This window comes from Ambystoma mexicanum, chromosome 2p (assembly GCF_040938575.1).
Source record: "Ambystoma mexicanum isolate Mex_15411 chromosome 2p, UKY_AmexF1_1, whole genome shotgun sequence".
NCBI lineage: Eukaryota > Metazoa > Chordata > Amphibia > Caudata > Ambystomatidae > Ambystoma > Ambystoma mexicanum.
The window spans coordinates 1,023,516,896-1,023,540,555 of NC_090923.1; positions in this window are offsets into that span (position 1 = coordinate 1,023,516,896).

Consider the following 23,660-nt stretch of genomic DNA (forward strand, 5'->3'; position numbering starts at 1 on the left):
CATTCTTTATAGATTGCTAACAGACAGGGGGTGAGACCGTCAAAAAAAGTTACCAGACTGCCCTAATGTAGGGAGAAATAATAATTCTCCAGGCAGAGTGTTAGGCAGAATTGCAGGCAGTACCCTCTGGCAACACCACGCACAATTAGGACTACAGGTGTAAGCAAGAACCAACCTTTGGTATAAGTCTGTACCACACACTTTTGGTAGCAAGCTCAGCAGCCAGGCTTACCTCAAGAGGGAATGTGAGCAGTAGAAGAAGTTACACTGAAGTATCACAATCACAGTGGTTCAAGTAGACACTTACACTCAAAGTTTCTTGGTAAAAAATACTTAAACATTTATTTACACAGTCATTTAGAAAACTTTCACTAGTAGAAATCAACTCAATATTAAACACCAATATACTACTGTAACAAACTCTTAAGTTATAAAGACAGTTTGTGCTCCCCTGAAAAAGGAGCCAAATAGCACTTCAGTACTTTTCAATGGGAATAAAAAGCATAGGTTTGTACAAAGGTTTAGAAAACATTTATTTTAGATAATGCAAAGGTTTAATGTACTAGGAGGGTCGGTTCAATTGAATAGGCCAGGCCAAAGTCAATAGTCTAGTGTTCTTAGATAGGACAGCACAGTTCTGGTACAAATGGAGAAGTCTTTCTGAAAGTTTTTAGAAATAGTTCAGAAGATAAAGCAAGATATGTCAGGTCACAAGCTGATTAGGCCTACGAGTTGGGAAAGTTTCACGATCTCTCAACCATATGGCACAATTCCTTAAAGTGGAGCAAAAAGATGCAGCTGAAGACGTTGGTTCCTGGCAGGTCCTGCAGGTCTCGCTGTTCCTGAGCCTCAGTGGTGGGGACAAGAGGGAGGACGTCAGGGGACTCCTGCACTGCACGCGATTGTTGTCGGAGCAAACAAAATGGCGTCACTTCAGCTCAAGTAGCTTTGGCTTCCAAACATAAACTGGTGTCCTTCTCCCTGGTTAACCTTAACCAGCTCTGAGAATGGTATCCAGGCGTTTGCTGAGTTGATTGGTGCCACCAACTCAAAGGGAGAAGCCGTCCTTGAAGGAGCTTCTCAGTCGATTGGAGATCTGGCAATTCGGAGTTGCAGCACGGCTTCACCGGTCAAACCAACAGTCCAGTGGTTGCAGCAGGCATCCTCTTCCAGCTCGTCTTTGGTTCATTCATTCCAGTGGTTGACTCTGCCTTCCAGTCCTGGAGACTCACCTTTTAAACAGTTTTCTCCCTTTCATTCCAGCCTAGCTGCCACCCACCCAGCAGAGTGGCTGTCCTTGCAGGACAGTCAGCCAGCCAATCATACCAGAGTGCATTTGGGTCTCCTAGGAGACTAAGCACAGGGAGTTTCGGGTACCTCCCTCACTTCCTGTCCACCCCAGACACTCAGACGCCATGGGCAGACTTCAGTCCTGAAGCCCGCCAAAGGCTCACTAACAAAGGGACCAAAAATGGTTTGGCGTGCAGAGTTAAACACCAGAAGGATCTTTCCACAAAGAAACAGCGAAAAAAGATGACCGGAGTCTGTTTTTATAGAAGGGTCTTGGGCGCCATATTGAAAAACATGGCGGCCCCGATTTTTAGCTACCGGTGTTCGTGGTCGGGAAAATCATGGTAGTTCATTATAAAACCACTGCCACCAGCCATTTCAATGGAAATGGGTAGCTTTTGACAGCTACAAGAGTGTTTAGACATAGGGGATACTAAGTAACCCCTCTAGCACTCTATAGGAAGATAGTTTGAGCTGGGTCAACAAATTTAAAAAGACTAGTAAAGTCAATTTAACTTTAATTCTCTGGGGAACAGTAGTTCATCCCAGGGAAGGTATTTAAACCTTGGGGAGTCCAAGGGACACCCCTGTGCCATTGCACTAAAGGTGCTGTGTGACACAACAATAAAAATATGATGCCTTGTGGGGTTATCTAAAACTCCATAACCAAAGAACATAAGAGTAAAACACACATCAAAATACCTGAGAGAGGGGGAAAAAGGCTCACACTCTCTCCAGGGGAAAAAAAACAACCCCTCAAAATCCAGCAAAGTTGCTGGGGGTTTCTAAGGTGAAGGGAAATAAGCACATTTCTGAGAATTCTCCTTAACACAGAGCACTATGCACTTTAGAGCAAAATTGACCACTTTACTATCAGGAATCAAATGTATGCACTCTAAGCATGGAGCACTTTCTATAATATACATTGGAATGACACCCCGATGGTTCATTCTGGGGGAGTATTCATTGTATGCGAGACACCGACTGCCCATTTTAGGGAGAAATAACAATTCCCCGGGCAGAGCACTATGCACTTTATAGTAAAGTTGAACAGCTTATTTTTAGGCATTGAAACTATGCACTGTAAGCACATAGCACTTTCCTACAAATATGCATTGCAATGCATTTCTCTCATGTAAAATTTCAGACTGCTTATTCGGAAAAAGTATTGAACATGTAAAATGGACCTGTCTTTGAACCAAACAATCATGGCTGTAATGCACTACGCGCTTTAAAATAGAATCAGGCACTTTACCTATATCAGCATTCACTATACACTTTAGGATTAAACCACACGGCACCCGGAACAAGCATGTATGGAATATACTTTGTGGATGCCCTTTTTGTATAGAATGGATGCATTGCACATTTATAGGTGGTCTTATTGGCGCTTTTAAACTAAGCGCAGCAACTATTCATATACAAATGGTAGATTATGCAAAGATGACATGCTCTGTTTTATCTTGTAAGGTTGTCTGTGTGGATAATACTGAGCGTGTTAATGACAATGTTATGATGCCTGCATTATGCTTCTCTCATTTAGTGTTGTTCTTGAAAGCTAACTGGTGGGGGGCGTGGTCAAGCAGCAGAGGAGATGGCTGCGTAGTCCGAGAGCTCCTGAGCTTGAGAGGAATTATTTTATGTAAAATGAATTTATCCTGCATTAGGGGTACCATTTTTTCTGTTGTGCACTATGCAACACTGCTCCAATAATTCCTTTCCTTAAACTTGGGGGATTTTTTTTTTTTATTATTTTTATTTCTGCTGGTCTCCACATCCCCCTGTCAGCATTCATGGCGTCATCATCTATCAGCAACACGATGCGCCCTGCAGACATTCCGGAATGGTGCAGGCATTGACCGGCATACTAACTACTTCTTGCTGGGGGTGAAATCTTCTCTGTTCCCCTTTCAGACTACTTTGCTTGGGGCAAGAATGGTTTAATGAGGGTGTCCATTGGAATTCCTAGTGGATAGCGTGATAGCGTGAGGGGGCGAGGCCTACATCCACGGCCTCACGTTAAGAATTCTCCCAATGAGTCCCGTCAGCTAATGGGATATCCATTTAAGCGACTCCTCTATTCTTTGGAAACACGTTTGTTCTACAACAAAGCCAGGAAAATCCTACTACTTGGAAGAATGGATTTTTCTTATGAAATAAAATTTCATATGACTTCATTACTTGACAACTGACATATATATATATATATATATATATATATATATATATATATATATATATATATATATATATATATATATATATATATATAAACATAACACTTATTTTCCACATTTCAACAACTTACATTACCCCAGGCACTCAATTTACCTTTCTAAAATGGCGGACCACACATACACATCAATATCTTCGACCAATGCACCTTTTAATGCATGTATGGAGAAAATTCTAGAAGAATTGGGCAACATTCGTTCTTCTATCTCTTCATTAGAATTCTGCTCTCTCTCCAAAATTAAATATTTCTCTGGTCGGCTAGAGGAGACGGAAGAAGAGAATTGATCATGTTGAAGATAGGGTGGAAGGTCTTGAAAACATGCAAGTTCGAGTGGCACAACTTGAATCTGAAGTCATCGAGTTAGAGGACAGAAATAGAAGAGACAATCTCAGTTTTTATGGAATACCAGAAAAAATTGAAGGTAATGACCCCATCAGCTTTCTTATTAACTGGATACCATCAACCTTAGGTATTACCTTCACTCCTCCTCTGGAATTGCAACATGCCCATAGAAACAAACTCTGTTATACCAACTAGAATTCAACACCCAGACCTTTCATTGTCTGCTTTCTTCGGCACCAACAAGCTCTGCAAGTTCTACTCGCCAACAAGAAAATATCTCTCATTCTTTTCCAGAATAATAGAATCTACATATCTCGTGACTTCTCCAAATCTACGCAGACCAACAGGAAAAACTTCCTTGACATGAGACCTCTATTGAAATCTCTAAATATTAGGAGGCCGATTCATGGAATTAATGTGCGCTGAAAATTTCTGCGCAAGCGTGCGAATCGCAGTGCAAGTGCGAAAATTGCAGCAAAACCCGCGCACAGCGATTCATGGAAGTCCGTGCGCGTGTAAATCCACGGATGTGCGCTAAAATCCTGCATGGCGCACGCTGGCGGACACGTCTTCAAACAGCGTGCGCTACGCGCACAGCGAAAGCACACATAGCGAAGCACACACAACAAAAGTAGGCGTAACACGGGGCGTAACACGTGGAATGGGGAACAACGCGTGAAAATGTGAGCGTCACGAAGGAAGTACAGGAGGCAAATATGCGGAACGCCCACATGCGCGGCTACAACATGTATTCATGGAATCGAACGGGGCTAACGCATGCGCCAAAAAAGACAGGCTAATCCGGAAACAAGTACGCCAGCAGGAAGCAGGCGTACGTGGACCCGCGCAGCATAAAAGTGCACGCAAACAACAAACAAGCTCAGACGCCAAGATGAACATACCGTTCCTCGCAGCAGTGGTCATGGGATACCGCAGGAGGAGGAGGAGGATAGTCAGGGCCAGAATCTTTACACCCAGAAACAGCCTTTTTGGGATGCCTGATGACCAGGTGTATGGGAGGTACAGGTTTCCACCTCACATAATATTCGACCTGGTGAGTGAGTGGAAGGATGACCTCACATCACCCACCCTGTGCTCCCAAGCACTGAGCCCCTTGGAAAAGGTGCTCAATGTACTGCACTTCTTGGCCACTGGTTCATTTCAGCGGACAAGTGCCATAGTGGGCGGGGTCTCACAGGCCACACAGTCATGCTGCCTGCACCAGGTGTTGGCCATCATGACTGCACGCCCATCAGTCCGCAGGCACATATACCTGCCCACAACACCTGCAGAAAGGCAGGCTGTTGTCCAGGATTTTTACGGGGTGGCACACTTCCCCAAAGTGGTAGGTGCCATTGACTGCACCCATGTGGCTCTACGACCCCCCAGGGCAACTGAGCACATCTACAGAAACCGCAAGCACTGGCATTCCATCAACGTGCAGGTAGTATGCAATGCCAAGGGAATCATCACCTCAGTATATGCCAACTATCCAGGGTCCACCCATGACAGTTTCATTTACAGAATGTCAACCCTAAACCGGGACCTAGTAGCTGGGCGGCATGGCGATACATGGCTGCTTGGTGAGTATAAATGCCCCTGCACATGCATGCATGTCAGATACTGAGTAATGTCACAACCCCACTAATGATACCCATCATCACCTCCCCAGGGGACAGTGCCTACCCACTGAGTACCCACATGATGACGCCAATTCGGAAACCCCACCACACCACCCGAGGTAAGATACAACACAGCCCATATTGCAACCCGGGGCATAGTGGAGCGCACATTCGGAGTGCTCAAGTCACGCTTTCGCTCCCTTGACCGCTCTGGTGGGCAGCTGCTATACGTGCCCCCAGTAGTGTGCAGGATCATAGTGGCAGCATGTGTCCTGCACAACGTTGCAACACACCGGGGCCTGCCGGTGGACATGGTGGTGCCCCCACATCCCCAACCACAAGCGCGGCTGCTGCGCATGGGAGAGGAAAGGGCCAGTGGTGAGGCAGCCCGTACGCAGCTGGTGGCTAATTACTTCACCTAAAATCACACCCCTGTGGAGTGCACAGAGCCCTGGCACATACCAGCTGACAATCAATGATGATGACATAAGGGACAGTCAACTGTCACAACCATACCAGCCTGAGATTGGTCACCTGGAATTGTTACATTGTGTGCATCCCTACCTACCGAAAGACAACCAATGCTGTGTCACAAAAAAACACACATTTATGCTGCATGAATGACTACCCCCTTGCAAAATACAACATGAATATAGTGCCATGTCACCCAACCCCTCCCCAGCTCCGCCACCCAACACACCATGGCATGTCATGCAATGTGAAAGCAAACAAAGCAATGCACAAGACCTGACACAAGTGTCACAAAGTGCGCTGTCCCAAATGCAAACTGCCCACAGAAAATATGCTCCCAGTAATCAATAACAAACAGCACACATGAACAAATACTTACCACCAACACAATACAGCAACACACCATGAAACATTGCAAAAACATGACAGTACTAAGTCAAAGTAGTGGTCGTCTTACAACCTGAATAAGCTAGCACATCGACCCCTTCCAACTGTAGAGTGTTGCTGCCACGCAAATGTGTCACTGTACTGCATACAACATGAACTCGATCTGCAAAGGAGACGGCCTTGTGAAGACATGAGGAAGGAACCTTCAAATTAGGAGGAAGACATGGATGCACAAGCACATATCAATACACCATGCAGTGTACACTACAACAACAATACCCACTAGGGATGTACACACAGTATTGACTACAGACTGCCCACACAGCTCATGGGAGCCCAATGTCACTGTGTAAGTCACTGTCACTTGGTCACACCCTTTGCAAGCCCATGGAAACGGGAAGCAGGAGGGGTGTGTGTGTCACAAACCCAAGCATCTAACCCAAACTCAGGACAAGCCTGCATGTGCCCAGCCGGAATACAGTGGATGCCCACGGGAGCCACACAAGGCAACACACTGTAAAACAAAATAATTAAAATGGCCATTTTGGGGGGGAGAGGCCACCCAGGGGGTTCGAGGACAGGGTACACACCAACACCCACCTGCGTGGATGTTGCGAAAAAAAAAAAATACCTCCATGGGCTCATGGTCTGCATGGCTATGCCATTGTGGGAGAACTGTTGTTGCTCTCTTCACCCTCTGCTGCTGCATCAGGAGGTGGTGGCACTATGAGAAGCAGCCCACGCAAAGCCCTGGTATGGTCCTCCATGGCAGCAAGCATGCGGGTATGGAAGGTTTGATTCTGGAGGATTAAAGTGCGAGATCCCCATGCAGCACGTCACGGGTTGCCTGCACTTCTGCACGCATGGCCTCGCGGGATGCTCGGATCTCCGTGTGAGCTGCTCCAGCTGCTGTTCTGCCCTAACATTTCAGGAAGCCTCAAGTTCAAGCAGACTCTGCCTGAGGTTATGGAGTTCCACCCTCAGGGCTTCCCTGTGGCCCTGTGACTCTACTGATATGGATTCGCGCAGAGTCTCCAGTACCGCCCGTCGGTCCCTGTTGGACGCCAACATGTCTTCCCTGTGTGATTGGCAAATGGAGTCTGTTGCCTGCTGTTGTTGCTCCATCTGCCTTTCAGGGGGGATAATGGAAGTGGCCACCCTCTCCATTGCCTGAGCCATCATTTCTACTGATGCTATCTGTTGGGTTGCCATATTGTACATGGAGTTTTCCCATACAGTATTGCCTGGTGGTGCACGGCCACCGCGTCGGCAGGCACCACACCTGTTCGGGGCAAGGCGATCTGCACCTTGCTGTGCTGGCACTGCCTGAGGCTGCAGGACTGCATTCCCCCTCTGATCTTCTGGCCCAGGAACAGGATCAGATGCTGTGGAGTGTGACCCTGCATCCGTAACCGCCAAAGGCGGACCTACCAACACTGACATCCCCATAGAGGGTTCTACCCCTGGTGCAGGTGGGTTGGACAGAACAGAATCCCTGCCAGAAGCACTGACCTGCGACAACACATAAGTCTCATCATCCGACTCAGCACCTGAATAGAGGTCTGGGGAGCTGCACACAGAGGCACCCCTCGACAGTATGGTCTGCAGTACCAAAGTGTTTTTGCCCACCACCACACCACGTCCCCCACTGGTGCCTGGTCGTGGCTGAGAATCCTCCTGGGTCTGCACCATCTCCTGAACCTCACCAGCATCAAGTGCGTCGTCACCTGCAAAAACATGAAATACAAGAAATGGAAACAGGCATGAGTACCATAGCACACACATAGGCCTGACAAGACAGAGATCCTGTACATGGTTTACACTTGTCCCACATGACTATAACCGTGGCATGCATGCACTGTCAATGAGTTTGAAGGGGAGCCAAAAAGGCAAACAATGAGAACACCAAGATGGAAAAACAACACATTCGCAGCATGTCGTATAGCACTGGCATCACACATCAGCCTGTGAGTGGCATGACCAATACACATACATGACACATGCCAGCAGACAGATGTCATGTAGCATAGCCATGGTAAATTAGACAACTACAGTGATATGTCAGTGAATGAGTACTGTCACACATCCATGTCACATGGATATGATGAGGAGATTAATGCAGAATAGTGTTGCAAAATATGCATGTGCCACACACTGCAATACATCCAGTATACAATAAGACAGTGATTGTAGGCAGATGTACACATCAATGGTTGGTCACTTCAACATGACAGGAAACAACTATCATGTTCCACATGCAAACAGGCCCTAAAAATACATTTCAGCAGGCCAATACTCCCTCGCCCTGAATGGTCTAATCATTCACATAACCAGGTAACTAAAGTGGCACAATGTGGGGTGTAAACAATGACAGAAGCATGTCACATATGTGGCATTAGGGATGAAAAAAGCACATGAAAAATGGGATCATCTAAACAATCAGCCTGAATGAACACAGAAAAAATCAGAACAATGTTGTTGCAAGATGATAGTTCAAGTGCAACAGCAGTAATGTGCGGCTAATTGGCTACTGTGGGCAGAAGGGATACTGTCATACCCAAATCAAAGGCACGTGAATGTATTGGAGGAAGCACATGGGTAACCCTCACCTGGCACTCAATCATAACCCGTCACCCAAACAACATACACATGGATTACACACACATGCATGGGCTCTCACCGGACAATGTGTCGTAATCAGGTAGCTCTCCCACGCCTTGGATCTGTACCTCTGTGACGAAGGTCCCAGCAACAGACTCATGTTCAGTGAGTTCGTTGTCCTCTGGTGGAGATCCACCGCCAGTCACCAGAGTAGCGGGATGATTTGAGGCCAGCTTGTTCTTTGCTCTGCGTTTCAGGTAATTCCACCGCTTGTAGCAATCATAAGCTGTGCGCCTCACAAATCCAAGGGCACTTATGTGGTCCGCGATGGTCTGCCAGTGTGCCCTACGTTGACCAGGTATGTTCTTGCCGACACATAGGTCACAAGTGCATCAAGTTCGGCGTCATTAAAGCTAGGCTTCCTTGACGTGCCGGACTGTGTAGCCGTGTCTGGGGTCTCAGCCTGTAGTGCCAGAGCACCCTTCTTCCTCTTTTTCAAAGGTGGAGCGGGGCCTGAGTGGCTTGCACCACTCTGGTCAGTAGGGGCAGAAGCGCAGGTGGACTGGGTACTGGGAGTGTGCGAAGGCACAATGACCATAGGTCTTGGTGCAGGCATTGGCTGAAGTGTGATGTTGGCAGGGGCAACGTCAGTTTGATGTACCAGGACCAACACTGTCCCAGCTGGGAGACTCAGAGCTGGGGTGGATAGAGCTGCAGCTGCCCCTGCAGCCTCCCCACCCTGCCTACTTGGAGCAGCAGATGACATCGCTGCCCCAGATCCACGTGGCCTGGTGACACCAACTTGCACCGTCACACGTGGCTTAGACTTGCTGACCTGGAAGTCAGCCTGGGAGTCATCCTGTGCCGGGTCAGGTGCCACAATGGGCTGGTCCAACAAGGGCTGAGCTGGGATGGTGTCAGCCACGTTTCCCTCAACCATGGGGGGAGCATGGGTGTCCCTGATTGGTCCTCCACACATGGGGGTCTAGCGGTACCCTGCAAATCCTGGCCATGTCCCCTACCGCGCCCACCACACCCACCTTTTGGAGGTCGGCCACCTTTGCCTCCCTTACCGCTTGGTCACCTCCCAACCATGGCACTGATGTTGTTGTGCGTATGGGAGGTGCACTAAATAATTGTCCTGGGCAATTGGGGGTAAAAGGGGTAGGGTACTAGATGGAATTCGTACCCTAGTGCTCTAGCAAGGCTGTCTGTGATCTCTGGGGGAAGATGACGGGTCACGCAATGCACAGGCACCCCAAAAACAAAAAGTAACGTGCACGCAACCCCTCGTAGACCATGTGCGTGGAAAAATGAACCTGCACTACGCTGTGGCACCCAGAAACACAAAAATAAGCGTGCGCGTGTTACACGCAGCCTACAATGACCTCTGAAGGGGTACGCAACACACGGGGCAAGCACAGTTGGTAAATGCGTGCGCGACTCACCGTCTGCCTGGAAAAAGAACGTGAAAAAAATGTGTCTGTGGTGTACAAGGCATGTTGCATGACCCTCCAGTGATGCGTGTGTATGGGATCAGTGTGAGCCATGATGCCTGTGATTTTGAAGGCAACATTTAGAATAGAGGCCCTTGTACATGGATGCTGATGTTGATTGCAGGCGCTGTGCCTGTTTATGCATGTGTGTTGCGTGCATTCACCCATGTGTTGTGGAGGGACAGGATGGAAGTGACATTATACACTGCCACTCATGTGTTATTGCTTCCTGTCTAGGCAAATATTGTACTGTACCCTGATGCTTGTGTTCTATGTCTCCCTCTACGCAGCGTCAAGTGAAGAAGAGGGCGGAGATGGTGCTGTGGAGCCAAGCGGCGGGGTTGCCTCCACTGGGCGGCGACGCATGGCCCAGCCACCCTCCCAGGACTTGCCATTCTTCCGGGAGCGAGGGGGCTGGTGCCGCGTCTGCCACTACGGCTGTGGCGGAAGGGCCGGGTGAGCCCCCACAGGGGCTTGCAATGGCAGAAGACGGTACGGAGACATCCAGGTTGGTGGCCTCCACAGAGGAGGAGCCCACTACTGAGCCGCACATGGGGCCTGGTGGGGGTAGTACCACTGGTGCAAGTGGTGAGTCCAGGGCCAGGGTCAGAAGGCAGCACAGGTCACCGCGGAGGGGCCTGTGCATGTCCCTGTCCTTGACCCTGTGACTGCACCACCATGCACCAGCAGGGATGCCCCGTCCCAGGCCCGTCCGCAGGTAGGGGAGAGTGCCATGTCATCTGCCTCTCCACTAACTGCAGACGAGGGGTCCAATGAATGTATGGGCTCCGTCCTGATTGGTGTCGCATTGCGCACGCATGATATTCGTGATGACGTGCGTTCTTCCTGGGCGGAGAACGAACGCCATCACGAACAGCAGCATCGCGACGTGGCACTGTTGGGAGGGGCCCTGGTTGGTGGGTTCCTACATGTGACACGCACTCTGGTGGACCTCTCCTCCTCTGTGGAGACTATGCGCCAGTCATTCTCCCTGCCGTCTTCCGGCCCAGATTCCACCAGGGCCCCCTGTGGACCTGACCTGACCAAGACAGCCAGCTTGGTGGAGATCCCATCCCTGCCACAGTCGGGAGTCGGCGGTCCAGCAGGGGTGGATACCACAACTGGAGACCAGCTGATGGAGGATGTGCAGGCATCATCGGACACGACACATGGACAGCAGCAGCAGTAGCAGCAGCAGGAGCAGGCTCTAGGTGGGAGCAATGATGGCTCGGGGCATCGACATCAGGGGGGCAGGCATCGGCCAGAGGGCAGGAGAACCCTGGAATGGATGGGTCTTCCGTGTGGCTGCAGTTGGGCCAGCGTATAAGTGCGTAGCGGCGGCGGGCGGAAGAGGCTCAGCTCGCCTTGGTCAGGGCGGAGTTCTCCATGCGTCGGGCGTTGAGGCGGGCAGAGTGCCTCGAGGTGACTGGCAGGGAGTTGGAACAGGCCATGAGTGCCTCCTTGCGAGAACTTGGGGCCAGGACAGAGGCCCACCTCCAGCAAATAGACATGGAGTTCGATGATGCCCTGGTTGAAAACATCACTGAGTGAGCCGCAGGACTTGCCCGTGACCATTGTAAATAGTTTATAGTGTTAGGTTTCCTTTTTTTTCTTTATTTTGGGGCTTTTGGACCATGCCCCACACTTTTGTAAATAGTTTTTTGTTAGGTTGGTTATTAGTTAGGTTTCATTTGTTTCGTTGAGCTCATGGACCCTTGGAAATTTGATTGTACATAGTTGGACGTTGGATTGATTTTGATTTTGAACATGGATTAATGGATGTTTCTTTTGGACAATGGATTGTACATAGTTGGACAATGGATTATTTTAACCTTTTTCTTTTGATTTCACCATGGATCAATGGATTTTTTTTAACGTTTCCTTTGGATTTGCATTGGTGGAGGGAGAGTTTGGACTATTTTTCTTTTGGATTTCTTTGTATTGGTTATACTTTTCATTTACTCTTCTTTTGCACATGCTTCTCATTTCATGTTTGCTATTTTGTTATGCTTTCATTTTATTGATTTATTTTTGTACATAATACATTTTCATATTTTAGTTCCATGTGTGGGATTTGCTCATTGGGTTAATGCATGTGAAAATGTGGGTTTACACAATCAATACCAACGAGTGTGTGTGTGTGATGGACATGTGTTGATGTACATAGTTGACTTTTGGTTTGTGTCTTGAGATGGGCATGTCAGTGTGGGTTGGATTGGGAAATCATTGCATCTCAGAAATGGGGTGGCGTGCTGTGGTATTTTGGTGTAGATGTGGGCCATGATTGTGCATCTTTATTTCATGTAGGGGGGGGACATGAGTGGGGGCCTGCTGGCAGGTGCCCCTCACTGATGAGGGGTGGGGGTGCAGGGGGACATGTGTGGGACATGAGTGGGGGCCTGCTGGCAGGTGCCCCTCACTGATGGTGGACGGGCTGCCTGCGGGACATGTCCAGGGGTGCAGAGTAATCGCCTGGTGTGAGGGCTGCCTGCAGGGGCCGTGGAAGGGGTAGAGGGGACACCTGAGAGGACCCACACTGCCAATTCACGTGTAGGACTCCCCGCACACCACACTGGATACACGTAACCCGCTCTGACGGCAAATTTGCGTGTGAAACCTCCCGCGCACCCCAGTAACACACGTACCCCGCTCGCACATGGCCAATCGGGTGTGAAAGTTCCCGAGCACCCCAGTAACACACGTACCCCGCTCGCACAGGGCCAATTGCGTATGAAAGTTCCCGCGCACCCCAGTAATACATGTACCCCGCTCACACAGGGCCAATCACGTGTGAAAGTTCCCACACAGCCCAGTAATACACGTACCCCCCTCGCACAGGGCCAATTGCGTGTGAAAGTTCCCGCGCACCCCAGTAACACACGTACTCCGCTCGCACAGGACCAATCGCATGTGAAAGTTCCCGCACACACCAGTAACACATGTACCCCGCTCGCACAGGGCCAATCACGTGTGAAAGTTCCCGCGCACCCCAGTAATACATGTACCCCGCTCGCACAGGGCCAATCGCGTGTGAAAGTTCCCGCGCACCCCAGTAACACGCGTACCCTGATCGCACAGGGCCAATCGCATAGGAAACTCCCCGCGCCGGGTGTACATGTATTCGGAGGGTTGCGCGGGGAGTTTTACTGGCGTTTGCGTGGTTCGGGGCCTGTGCGCCATGTACGGGATTTGTGCGCTGTGCATGGCGCACAGGGAGGGGTTGGGGGCGTAACTGGCGCTGCTGCAGGGTCGCTGCGCCACGGCTGGTTTGGGATGGTAAAATCCATGAATGCGCTGTGCGCGGAAATGGATTTTAGCGCACGCGGCTGGCGCAGAAAGACGCACGCGCACACTGTGCGCCAGACGCGTGCGCCACTTGTGCGCTGAATTCTATGAATTACCCTGTACGTACGGTCTTCTTGAATCAGCCAGAATGTTAATTACCATTCCAGACGGACCTACTAAAGAGTCTACCGACCATAATGATCTACAGAACTTTCTTCAAGCCTTGCAGATGACGCTGATGGATACTACTCCCATGGATCCAACATCTAGCTTGAACTAATCTGATAACTCTCCCTCATTCATCACCTTTTAAGTCTCCAAATACACAACCTTCACAATTCTTATCCAAACGCAGCAGATCAACTTCCGCTCTACCACTGGATTCCTCCTCCACACCATCTCACTTAAGGGACAAGTCAATATCCCCTATTAAATCAGCAGATCCCTCTCTCACCACCCTGCAAATTGATTTACATGGAATGTAGCCAAATATGCTACTTTACCATTTTCACTAAAATAAGCTTAACTCATTTTGTCACTTTTACTATGAGCCTTCATATACGCTAATTATCCACTTTACTTCACAATGCTTTAGCTTTTCTTGATCTCTCTTATAGCTCTTTCTTTCTCGGTTTGTGCTTACTCTATCTCTATTCTCTGGTTCTCCTATGTTTCTGATACTTCTACTACCCTCTTCTATGACTATTTTTACTTATAATCTTATTCCTCTCATTTTTACTTATTTTCTCAGTCATTACATTCTTCTTTTTTCTTTTTATTATTGTTGTCTCCCTTTCCCTTTGTGTTGTCCCCGGTTGTTTAATGTTAATGATTTTGTGGATATGATTTATATTGCAATGGTTCTAATACTCTTAATTAACAATGTAACAAAGTGCCTAGAAATGATGTGTTGTTACGTATTATATCCTACTTCAACCATCAATCCCTCTTCACTTACAAATGTCAATTACATTTTTAACCTGGAATGTTAAATGTTTGGCCCATCCTATTAAGCGAAGTAAAGTTTTTATTCAACCTCGCTCTTGAACCTTTACTTCGAACGAATACAAACATTAAAAGCATTAGCATGAATGGTGTAGAAACTAAATGATCTGCCTGTGCCGATGATATTCTACTTTATTTATCTAATCCTGCTACTTCTATTCCTCATGTTGTATCTACTTTAAATAACTTCTCTGCAGTTTCTGGGTATAAACTAAACTATGATAAATCTGAAATTATGCCTCTCACTAACTCTTGTAATCTTACTAATACTCCTTTATTGGGCCTCTCCTGGCAACCTTCTCAAATGACTTATTTAGGTCTCTGCATTACTAAGGACATCTTTTCTACTATTAATTTGAATACTAATCCCCTAATCGAAAAAATTACTGAAATGACTACAAAATGGTCCCCTCTTTTCTTGTCATTGTGGGGCCGCCCTGATACGATTACAATGATGATTAGCCTCATCGTCCTTTATTCTTTATCAATGATGCCCATTTCTATCCACGCCTCTTTTTATAAAAAATTAAACTCCCTTCTTATCAAATTCTTGTGGAATAATAAAGTACCACGTATGGCTATACATAAATTGAGGCTCCCCGAAAATTCGGGCGGTGTCAATTTTCCTAATTTTCTATTATATCATAAATCCTTTGTTCTAAAACAGCTGGGAATCTTCACGCAATTTGAATCCCTCCCTGTAAATGCACCTCCTTGGGTCCATATTGAGGCCAGTACTACTGCTCCACTTTCTTTATCTCACTTTTTAATAACTTCTTCCTGTCCCAATATCACCTCTTTCTATCATTACATTTTTTCTAAACCATCTGGAGTAAACTCCCACCAAACACTTTTGAAAAAAATTAACAATAATGATCTTCTTCTCTGGTTCAACAAACAAAGTCCCAACAAATCTAACATCACCATTATTCATAGATGGTACTGAGCTGGTATTAAATTTGTTAAACAATTATACCATAACTCCGAACCAATTCCCTTCTCACAATTAAGTTCACAATTCCAAATACCTTCTTCAGATCTTCCATTTTACACTTCTCTTATTAATCCTATTATTAAACTGAAGTCCACTGTTTTTCAGAAAGTTCCCACCCCATATCTAATTTTTTTGATTAGCAAACCAGTTACAAATGTCTCCAAATTCTATGCTTTCCTGAGAGATCCTAATAACATAAGGCAATGGGAAACTTATTGGGGCCTACAACCTACTGCTGACCATTGGAACAAAATTTGGAATTCATGTCACTCAATTTCTATTGCCGCCAATGTTACCCAAACCCGTTTTTTTAATTATCTTTCATCGTGCTTTCCTCACTCCAACCCGCATTGCCAGTCATCAACAATGCAACTGATAATTGCTGGTCCTGAGCGCAACCCAATGCTGATTTCATACATTTAATTTTTCATTGTAAATATGTACATGCCTTTTGGACTTTGATTTGGTCTCAATTACAAACTATTTTTCATTTATCAGAACCCTTCACACTTGCCAACCTAATGATTGGAACGATTGTTAATCCTGACATCAGTTGCATTGAATCTCCCCCACTATTTAATTTGTTCATTAGTATTGCTTTTAAGAATATTTCTTTTAACTGGAAAAATACATCTAATTTATCATATAATGTTTGGTGGAACCCCATTTGCTCCATCCATCGGATCGGAAAATGCTATGCCTCTTCTTTTGATGTTATGCACAAGTTTAACAAAAAAATTGAATTTATTTCGTCAATATCTTAATTCTCAAAGTTAGTATTTAATTGCATATTGATATTATATTGTTATTTTCTCTCCTTCCCTCGTGTGTCCTGTCATATCCTTTTTGTCTTTGATTTCCCCCAGTATTCGTCTCCCCTTTACACAATCCTATTATGATTATGGACTTAGATTTAAATAATGCTAATTTACTCTCTGTACTCGGTTTTGACATGTTCTTTGAATATTTGATGTAATTTTCTCAGTTCACTGATTTGTTGTACATCATTATGTTCTTATTTAAAATGAATAAAAATGTTTAAACACGTGAAAGGTAACTGGTACAAAGAACGAATTGCTACGAGATTAGACCTCTTTCTATGCCAATTGTATACTCTGTGTGTGGAGATTTAATGTGAAGCCCAACAAATACAAAATCATGTGACCAATCCACCAGGAGTGGCCAAACACGTCAGCAGTTTGCTTTTGCCTCCCGTTTAAATTTGCTGGGTACATTTTGGAAGGAATGATTTTTAACCATGGACTGACAAAATAAAATGACATTTTTTATTTTATTTAACTAATTTCTGGGCATTTATGTTCTTGATGCGAACTTGACTGTTCGAGTCATTGATCACTACAGCTGTGCGTGCGACTCTAAAACACTGATTGGCAGATTGGTGATTTCAAGAATATACGCATATATATATACACACATATATAGGTATTTTGCAGAAAAAAGACGAAAGAGTGAACCGCACCCTCCGCGGCCGATTAAATGGCCATAGTCAATGAAAGACAAAGAGAACAGCTCACAATAAAGTATAGGTCTGAAAAAAGATGTTCTTTAATATTTCGTGATAAATAAAACCACAAGTAAAAAAATACGGCTGGAAGGCAGTAGCAAAAACAGAGGCAGGACGCCCGTGAGTGCGACCCACACACAACGCGTTTCACACTCAACTGAGTGCTTGATCACGTGAAGAGACAGAGGACCGGAGCATATTAGTAGTTTGTCAAGTGTAGTCCTTTTGCTATTTCAATGGAGCTCAATGGGTGCCTGGAAAAATGGAATGAGCGGCGGCCATGATGGAGTGGAAAGGCACGGATAATCGGCAATGTGGGTCAAAAGGCAAAACAGTGATTAATGCACTGGACGCACGTCATGTCATAGTGTACATGACGTGTAATCTGGACCACGCATTCCATGCCAAGCAACCCATGGTTCCATAGTTCCCCAATATAATTTACAGTATTGATTAAAAAAAGCAAATCATAATATATACACAGTAGAATAAATAGTGTTACCGCCCACAATTAGAAAAGCTGAAAAAAACCCATCTATACGATTAAATAGGAATATAAATACACCATGTCACAAACCCATGTTAAAAGAGAAACATATCACAGAAATGTAGATCATGGCTAGACATAGGTATGGCTTTCTGGTACCAATGAGATAAAAATAAAGTGCAAGTGCAAACAATTGTAGCAGCAAAATGATGTGCAAAAATGCAAGACCATGGTGACAATAACAGCATACATAGAAATGCAGATTGCGATAATCTGACAAATAGAATAAAGTGCAAGTGCAAGCAATTGTAGCAGCATAATAAGGCGCAGATGTACAAGAACAAGGTTGCGATATAAAAATATATAAACAGGCAGGAAACAACATTCTGGCCCCAGTAAAGGATGGAATAAAGTGCAAGTGCATAGCATCATAAAAATGTGCAAATACGCCGGGCCAGAATGACAGAATCTAAAATTGCAAAATTGCAAAGTATCAGCATTATAAAAAAATATATATAGCAACCTCGAAGTGTGCAAACTAGCAAAGCCAAAAATGGCGGCATTGACACATATGAAATCACACGGTCCATGGGTAGCCAAAAAGAATGGGGGATATAAAAAATACCCATGGTCATAATACTAACATGGGCTGGAGAAACAAGGGATAAGAAATGTAGAGGGAAGATGGCAGCAGCTATTAGTACAAGTGTACAAATCAAAAAGGTGCAACTGTAGAACAACGTAGAAAGGCAGGCGGCACTGCAAAAAGTAAAAGAGCAGAAGGACTACAAGAAAATAATAGGAAAAACAATAACAAGCTCTGATCCCATACAGTCGTGCTACAGCAGCTAAAAATATTAGACAGGGATACATCTAAAACACAAATACAACAACACCAATTAAATAAGGTGAAAAATAAGACAATAAGACAAACAGGCCAAGGATCAACATATGGAGAGAAAAAGAATTGCCAACGGAAAACACCTAAACCAAAAAGAGATCAAGATGCATAAATGCAAGAAAGAACATAGCAGAAGTTAAACAAATCAACCCAGTTTAAGTGCCCAAAAACGTGTAGAGCTCCTCATCGAGATTATGTCCATTGGGAAACTTAGTATCAAAGTCCAGGATAAATCGAGTTTCCAATTGTCTTAGCTTTAAAACACGGTCTCCACCTCTGGGATGAATAGCAATGTGTGCCACAGCAATAAATGTAAGCAAATTTAAGTCGTTCTCATGTTCCTGCCAGAAGTGTTTGGCCATGGGGTACGCGGGATCAGAGTTTTTAATCACCCTACGATGCTGGAGAATCCTTAGTTTGAGCTTACATGTAGTGCTCCCAACGTACCACTTCATGCAGGGATACGAGAGGACATAGACAATGAAAGCAGTGTCACAATTGATGGAATAATTAATGATTTGATTACATTTGGTGACCGGATGTAAAAAAGATTTGCAAGGAGTGGCATGAGCACATGCTTTACATTTAGTACATTTGGTAAAGCCAATGGGGGAGACCACCAACCAATTGGAAACAGAAGGACTTTTATCAATGGATGGCAGAAAGCTGGAAACTTGCTTGTCTTTGAGCGATGGTACTCTTTTATACGTAATGGTGGGACATTTAGAGAGTAAGGGGCATAGATCTTTGTCCAGGATCAAAACACACCAATGTCGTTCAATAATCCTGCGAACATTGTTAGAAGCTGTCATGCACCAGCCCTGGAAGATAGCTTACCGTTGGAAGTACTACTAACATGGATTCCATTAGCAAGACCAACGGTCTAGCTTATTCCAAGATGGCCGACGGAACCTATAACTGGCTGATCAAACTAGCGCACAGCGCGTTGTATCGTATGTGTTACCTGCGCTGCCAGTCTCTTACAGCGACTAGCATTACTCCGTCTCCCGTATAACTTTGCTTTTGCCTTTCCTGTCCCTTGCCACTCGCGGTGTCTATCGCTTTTCAGGTAAGGTGATCGGGGACTGTTCAAGCTACTTACGCTTTCACTACGCATTCCATTTCTCCACGCGTATTCCTTTTACTTGTCTCTCTCAGCAACCCTCTTAGTCTCCGCCGTCATATCCCTCTTTAGTGTCGGGAGACTTCTATCTTTTCTCTATTCTATCCTAATTTTCGTGTTCCCTCTATTGTTACCTTTTCTGTTCAGTCCTTACCTGCAGCGTAATCTCTGTGCAGTACCTTCCACGGAAGTCCGCTATACCGTTAAATCCTACGGACCCACTACACCGGGTTCAGAAGGAGTTTAGAGGCTCCAGCAACCAGCCTCTTCTTTTTACATCGGAGCTTCGTGTCTGTGGTGTCAGCTGACCAGATTCCCCTCTTCTGCAAGTCTTGGAATCCATCGGGTTTTTTCTGCCAAACGGCTTTTTCCCCATTTTCAGGGCGTGCTCCACGGGTTACCTCCAGATCTGTATTATATTCAGAACACGGAGGCGACCGAGGGAGCGCGTCCCTACTTACAGCAAAAAAAGGAGAAGAAGCCTGGACAAGGGACGAAGAGAAATACCCAGAAGAAGAGCTCAGTCAGGGTGGAAGAAGTACCTGAGCATGCAGGTGAGGAGGAGTCAGGGGAGGAGGAGAGCCCGTCTGGCAGAAGCATTATCAAAGGAGACAATAGGTCTAGGTTCATCATCCGTTATAACCTTGTCTGATTTAGCGCCATACAATAGTTTATCTCTACAGAGTCCACAGGCTTTGGTGTAGGCCATTTTGATGGTTCTTTTGGTATAGCCTTGTTGCAGGAAATCGGTGGCCGCTAGGGCACAGTAGTAATCAAACGATGCCAAATCGGTACAATTCCTGCGGTAACGGATGAATTCGCCATAAGGAATACTTCTTTTACATGACACAGGATGACAACTGGTGGTGTGCAGAGGTAAACCGGTATTGGATGGTTTTTTGTGCAGTACTGTGTGAAAGCCAGATCTATCTAGAGTTACCACCACATCAAGATAAATAATATCAGTGGTACTGTGGCATTCTGTAAATCGTAAATTCGCCATATTAGTATTGATACTTTTCACAAACTGCAGCCAATCAATTTCGGTACCCTTCCAAATTACAAATACATCGTCGATGTAGCACCACCAAGCGACAATTTGGGTAGGAAAACTGGACACAAGTAAATCATGTAGAAAGGTAGCCTCCCACCACCCCATCGTCAAATTGGCCTACGATGGGGCAAAAGTACTGCCCATAGCAGCTCCCCTGACTTGCCGATAAAAGGCACAATCGAACAAAAAGACAATATTTGTAAGACAAAAGAACAACATCTCCAAAATCATGGAGCTATGGCCATGATAATTCAATGAACGTGTCTCCAAGAAATATTTGCAGGCTACCATTCCCACTTGATGGTCAATAGAAGTATAAAGGGATACAACATCGAGGGTAGCCAGAAGGAAACCCTCCTCCCAAGAAGTATCAGTAATATGTTGCAAAAAATCCTTGGTGTCCTGCAAATAAGACGGCAAAACTGAAACAAAAGGAAACAAAGTCTCATCAATAAATTGGGCCAAATGCTCAAGGAGAGAACCACATAACGTGACAATGGGCCTCCCAGGTGGGTGAGTGAGAGATTTATGTGTTTTGGGTAAGAAATAGATAGTAGGTACGGCATGACAAGAAGGAATGATGAATTTAACTAGATCCACTTCAATGAGGCCATTATCAGTCCATTTGGTACAAAGATTATTAAGCTCTGACTGTATATCAAGAAAAGGATTTTTGGATAGTTTGGCATAACACAGTCGGTCCTTGAGTTGGTGATTGGCCTCCAAAACATAGTGGATTCTATCTTGAATCACTATGTTAGACCCCTTGTCGGCCTGCTTGATGACAATATTGGGCAGATTTTGTAATTCGCCTATGGCCTGTAGTTGTGAGGCAGTGAGATTGTATTTGGCACTGTCAGTTCTTGTCCGTAATTTTCTTAGATCACTGGCACAAAAATAATAGAACGCCTCAATACACCCACCCACGGGAAACTGTGGATTAAATTTGGATTTGTTCTTGAGCTTGGTGTGTATGTCCCAGTTGGGGTTGATGTCAAAGTCCAAAAAATCAACATTAGTGGAATCAAACTGGGTGTCTTCCAGACAGGCTAGATCCATGAGCGATGGGATGTTCGAAATAAGGAGGTCGGTGCGGCCAGTTCGAGGCACAGAGGGCTTGGTGATCGTGGGATTTATGCTGAAGAATTTCCTGAGATTTATCTTGCGAAAAAATGTGTCTAAGTCAAGACGTGCCTGCACGTAGTCAAAAGCCTTGGTGGGGCAAAAGTTACGACCGAGAGAAAGGACCGAGGATTGAGGCTTGGTAAGTACATGAGAGGACAAATTAATGATTTGGGAGAGCTTCATGGAGTCAATAGTTATTTTTTGGCTCCAGAGCGCATTGATCTGCTCTCCTGATTTACGCCTGAGCCGTTTCCCACGCCGGCCTCGGTGAGTCCTTTCGTGATTTCTGTCCTTTTCCTCTTCCTCTTGGCTTGCCTTGACCTCTGCCACGTTTTTGATTTTTCCCGTCTTGGCATAATAGCCGTATCTCATCTAAAAAATTCAGTTTGACAGCTGGCTCTTCGTTTTCAGAAGCTGACACATCTGATTCATATGAAATGATGCCAAGATCGCCAGACACAGCGGATACAGGCTTAGTGACAGGATTTTTCCGTAAAGAGTCAAAACGTTTGGCAAAGGTAAATATCCTTCCTGTCTCGTAGTCTAGTTTGTCCCTTAAGAACTTGCGATGTTTTCGCTGTTTGATATCTTCTTCGTATGCAATCAAAGCCTCATTGATTTTTATGCAGAATTGCTTGCCCTCCTCTGTGCTGGGAACCATATTGAGTTCGGTTTCTTTCTTATCCAGTTCTTCAAGTGCCATGACTTGATCAGATTTGGCATATTTTACTAGGATGGTGAGAAAATGGGGAGAACAGCCCTTACTGGCTTCTCCCCATTCCTGGAGCATGAGGGGATCTTGATCCTCAAAGGATGGCATTGTGATGATGCGCAATTCTCGAGGTACACGTCTAATGTCCAAATAAATCTGCAGTGAGTGTTCCTCCCACCATTTTGAGATCTCTTTCTTGCGCAGCTTCTCGATATCTTTAAGTAAGGTTATATATATGTGTGTGTATATATATATATATATATATATATATATATATATATATACATATATATATATATATATATATATATATATATTCAGTGAAAAAACTTTGTTAAAGGGACGTTATGGTTCAAAGTAAAACGGAAAAAAAACTGAAATTCGGCAGTTATGGTAAGATAAGAAACCATAACTCGCGCCACCGTGCACTGCTAACACTAACACCCAGGACATCAAAGATGACATCACAAATGTCCCCATTTTGTTTCTGTATGAACATTTAACATTTAAGGACACCGCGAGTGTTCTTAGCTCAATTTTAGCTTGCTTGCGAACAAAACGGACACATACTCTGTCCTCAGAACACTCCACCATTTAGTTTATATAGAACATTTCAGAACAGCAGTGTTGTCCGCAGACAAATCGAACACAACAAAAGTGTCTAGCATATAAAAAAAACAGAACATTGAACATATCTCATACTCCTCCACCCTCCCCAAACACTCTTACACACCAACACACTCCACTAAATACAATTTTTAATCCAAGTTTCACCGCGCTGTCTGCGGTCGTCCGCAAACGCAAGATGTCGGGCGCCACAGAAAATCTGACGCGCTTCACGCACCACGCTGTCCAATCAGCGAACACGTTGGGTGTCTGCGGACATCGTGCAAGCCGCTCGGCCAATCAGGGCACTGTCCGCGGAGCGAACAGGGAAGTCCGTCCGCGAAGCGAACGGAGATATCACTAATTTTTTTGCCTTACATTTTGGTCATTTTAAAAAA